The sequence below is a fragment of the Podarcis vaucheri genome (genome assembly GCF_965113315.1).
Source record: "Podarcis vaucheri genome assembly, chromosome: 5".
Taxonomy (NCBI): domain Eukaryota; kingdom Metazoa; phylum Chordata; class Lepidosauria; order Squamata; family Lacertidae; genus Podarcis; species Podarcis vaucheri.
In genome coordinates, this window is record NC_138763.1 from 96,656,755 (window position 1) to 96,661,513 (window position 4,759).

The following is a 4,759-nucleotide window of genomic DNA, read 5'->3' on the forward strand; positions in this document are numbered from 1 at the left end:
AACTTGTTTGTTCTTCAATAAACTTTAATCTTCATTGCTGACTTTACAACCTGACTGAGACTCAGTAGTTCAACAGAAGAAACCTGGCTGGTGGCAGCGGAAGAATAAAGCAATGGTGTACAGGCCAATAGTCCGTGAAACGACCGGCGGAGAAGAATGGAGGATGAAATTGATGGACTATGCAGAATTAGATAAATTAACAGGAAGGATTCGAAACCTGCGGGACCAGAGATTCTCAGAAGACTGGAGTAAATTTATGGACTATATGAAAAGTAATTGTGATGAACAGATTACGCTAGTGGGTTTGCAAGAAGTTTTGTAAGGTGAATTCTTTGAAATATTGCAATGAGGGAAATTATTAGTTAAAGATAATAAAAGGTGATATGAAATTAAGAAATAATAAGTGATAAGAACGGGAAATCGTCAGAGGTGTTGACAAAAAATATTGTATAAGATGAGAAGCTCTGTTGTATGAATGTTAATTAATATGTTAAAAACCAATAAAAATGCAGTGATTAAGTGACTAAATATCCTTTGCAATAGCAGTACCTCTGTATCCACCTAATAAGCCTTAGAGGGTTGGCTCTACATTTTGTTCCCTGCCACCGCCCCCCCCCCCCATGGTGGTGAGGTAAGGAATGAAAGTGTAGATGAACGAGAAATTCATAGAATCAAAGAATTGTAGAGTTGGAAGGTTTCCTGAGGGTCATCTAGTCCAACCCCCTGGAAGGAGAGCCCACCATTTCCTGACGGAGTCTGCTTCATTGTCAAACAGCTCTTAATGTCAGAAAGTTCTTCCTGTTTGGCCAGAATCTCCTTTTTCGACAGAGGACGAGATGGTTGGACAGTGTTCTTGAAGCTACTAGCATGAGTTTGACCAAACTGTGGTAGGCAGTGGAAGACAGGAGTGCCTGGCGTGCTCTGGTCCAGGGGGTCATGAAGAGTCGGACACGACTAAACAACTAAACAACAACAGAATAGCATTAGCTTTTTTTTTCTGCTGCTGCATCACACCATAGACTCATGTCCAGCTTGTGATCCACTAAGACCCCTAGATACTTTTCACATGTAAGTCAAGCTTGTGTGTGTTTGTTTCTCTCTTCCCTCCGCATACTTTTTCCTTTTGTGTCGTGTCTTTTTTTTTTTCTTTCAATGGAAACCTGATGGCAGTGACTGTGTTGCTTTCACCAATATGCAAGCTGACTTGGGATCATTTCCTGCCAAAGGGTAGGATGAAAATGCTTTGAATAAATATAATAAAATGATGCCTGGAACATCACACAACCGTCTGTGTGTGTGGAAGAGCTATCGTACACCAAACGCCATGGGTGTATTCAACACAGAGAGAAGAACTGTCAGCGGATTCACTTCATCGGTTCATCTCAAGTGATGAGGGAAAGGAGGCAAATGGTGTCTCATTGTACAGGAACAGGAGCTTAACAGAAATATTTCCATCTTGTGTTCTGCCATATCAGGATGCCTTCATCATTTTATTTCAGAGCTGCGGCAGTCAGAAACCAGGCATCAATACTACTTGTTAGCCTGGCAAAAATGTTTAGAGATAATTGTGCTGCTTCAGGTTCTCTGGAATATTTGACATGAAGAACATCTAACACTTCAAGGGCTTTGTTAATCTATTTGAACAGACAGAAATATATACAGCTGAGCAGGTGATTCTCAGAGCCATTTTAGAAGCAGAACGGAATTCCTCAGCACTAGAACAATGGAAATGAAAGGTCTATGAATTATTACGAACTCACTCCATCTTGTCTAGCCATGCAAGAGTGCTCTGAACTGTAAAGGCTTTTTTTCTTGTGTTTAAGTTACCATGGAAGATGAAATAGTCACAGAGATGGACTGACCAATAGAAAACATTATTGCTAGCGGTGCAAACCATCAGTAAGCCTTTTCTTTTTTTTTTACAAAAAGTTTCTGATTTATAACCTATCCTTGCCCCCACAATCCCACACCTGGAGCTATTTTTAGGGTTTTATTTTCAGGCCAAAGCCCCCTTTTCTCCCAAATTGTTGGATGTCGAACCCACACTGAGCAGATATGGTTGGATTTCTGTTTATACGAGGGGGCATATAAATACGATCCCACAAATCTTGCTTGCAACCCACTCTGTCAGAAACGTCTTTTTTAAAGCTTATTTCTCTCTGTGAAATAAGAATTTGAGAGCTGAAACCTTAGAGATGCTAGTCATTCTGAAAGCGCAGCATCTTCATCTTCAGTATAAATTCAGTCATCTGATTTATACCACTGGGTTAACAGCAAGGTGAGGTGATACCCTCAAGTGACAGGCTCCACAGGGGCAGCAGATCCCAATCTTTATCCCCCTCTTGTTCCTTTTTTTGGGAATATTTTTTATTAAAAATTTCAGCATAACAATTTATCAAAGACATATCATCCTCATCCCCCCCATTTCCCCCTCCTCTAGAAAAAACCCACCGTCCCACCCCCGCCCAGACTTCCCTCAGCTCCTCCCTCTGTTTTTTCAGCACATGTTATTCTCTGCATATTATAAAATCGTAAAGATCCTTAAATGATCTGTCAATATGTTACCAATAATAAATTTGTCTTTGTTCATTCAAAACCTGCCAAGGAGCCCAGTTCATTTTGTTGTTTCTTCAAATACTTTGTAAAAGGTTCCCATTCTTCTTTAAAGTCACAGTTGTCCTTATCACGCAGTTTGTGCGTCAATTTCGCCAGTTCCACATAGTCCATCCGTTTCCCTTGCCACAGTTCTTTTGTCGGGATTTCTTTGTTCTTCCATCCTTGTGCTATTAAGACTCTTGCCGGCATTGTCGCATACATGAATATGTTCTTCAATTTCCTTGGCAGGTCTTTTCCTACAATCCCTAACAAAAATGCTTCAGGCTTTTTTTTACAAATGTTAATTGGAACATTTTCTTCAATTCATTGTATATCATTTCCCAGAATTTTTAATTTCACCACATATCCCCCTCTTGTTCCTGATGCAGAGCTTCACTCACCTCTTCTTCCCTAGTAGGGAGGGTAGCAATATTTTGTGGTTTGCCTCAGGTGCCAAAATATCTTGGGCCAGTTCTGGGTGTTTGGAATTCAGTCCTGGCTGTCACAGAGTAGTAGAGTTGTAAGGGACCCCGAGGGTCATCTAGTCGAACCCCCTGAAATGCACGAATCTCAACTAAAAGCATCCAGGACAGGTGGTCACCCAACCTCTGCTTAAAAACCTCCAATGAAAGAGAGTCCACCACCTTCCAAGGGACTCCGTTCCACTGTCCATATAGCATTCCTCTTTTCTACTAACGATAAACAACATAATCAAAGTGGCAGCAGTTGAAGATCTTCCTTAATCAAGGGTTCCACATACGTTTCTGAAGTGAATCTCAATAAGTGACAGGACTGAAAGCAAACTGGATCCATCATGTATAAATAATGCACCCACTTCATGACAGTTGATCATTCAAAACGAGTATAACCTAAAGACAATTTCTGGGAGTTAGACATACTAATATGATTCTGCTACCTCTTCCATCTCCCACAGGGCATAGAATGATAGAATGGACCAGGCCTTTCTCTGGCAGGGGGCCATGGGGCTTCATAGTGGTAAGGGGACATGATAGGGGGAGTGACCGCTGTCCTTCTTAGTTCATTTGAACCTGAGCTGCAGGTGTGAGTAACAAGGACCGTTTTCGTGTTTTTTTGAGGGGATGTGCTTAGCCCCCACCTTACCTAGCTATCAGTTTCAGGGAACGTTTATATAATTTAGCAGAGTTTAAACAATCCCCTGTTTGAGTTTATGCAGCGACAAGCGGGTTGCTAACTCGTTTGAGTCTTATCAATAATTATACCTTCCTGGTTGATAATCCCTTTCTGACCCTCTTAAAGAAAACAGACATGAATCTGAATCATATTAACATAAACTACTTTCCTATCAGATTCATTCAGGTTTACAAAGTTGTTCCTAAAGGCAGGCTTAGGTTACATAACAGATAAACTATATACAGTGGTACCTTGGGTTAAGAACTTAATTTGTTCTGGAGGTCCATTCTTAACCTGAAACTGCTCTTAACCCAAGTTACCACTTTAGCTAATGGGGCCTCCCGCTGCGCCGCCACTGCACAATTTCTGTTCTCATCCTGAAGCAAAGTTCTTAACCCGAGGTACTATTTCTGGGTTAGCAGAGTCTGTAACCTGAAGCGTCTGTAACCTGAAGTGTCTGTAACCCAAGGTACCACTGTACTTTATTATCAGATTCATTCAGGTTTACAGAGTTGTTCCTGAAGGTAGGCTTAGGTTACATAACAGATAAACAATATACTAGATAGTAGTGAGTCATGAGAAGACTGCATCCAAGCAGTTACCAGTTAACACTCCTTGCAGCAACCGACCAAACGACCAACTGACAAAACTGCCTGCCACACAGAGGCAGTTAGTCCTCTCAGAATGTTGGACTTGATTGACAGCTTTATATCCCACATTTGGGTGGACTGCGATAAAACATTCAGAGTCTTATAATATTAACTACGCTTGCATGGTTTGACCATAATTAATTTGCATTAAGAGAAATGTCTCTTGGTGGTGGACCATTGTTGTTGTTTAGTTGTTTAGTTGTGTCCGACTCTTCATGACCCCATGGACCAGAGCACACCAGGCACTTCTGTCTTCCACTGCCTCCCGCAGTTTGGTCAAACTCATGCTGGTAGCTTCGAGAACACTATCCAACCATCTCGTTCTCTGTCGTCCCCTTCTCCTTGTGCCCTCCATCTTTCCC

The 4,759-nt window shown here is 41.5% G+C and overlaps 1 long non-coding RNA gene across 1 annotated transcript; it reads right to left on the minus strand.

Annotated features, from left to right (window-relative positions):
* Positions 1-1,417: 1,417 nt before the first annotated feature.
* LOC309533583 lies at positions 1,418-2,389 on the minus strand. Its single transcript, XR_014220306.1, has 2 exons — positions 2,189-2,389; positions 1,418-1,715 (listed from the first exon to the last, which is right to left on the minus strand). It is a non-coding gene; the product is annotated as an uncharacterized lncRNA (long non-coding RNA).
* Between the last annotated feature and the right edge of the window lie 2,370 nt (positions 2,390-4,759).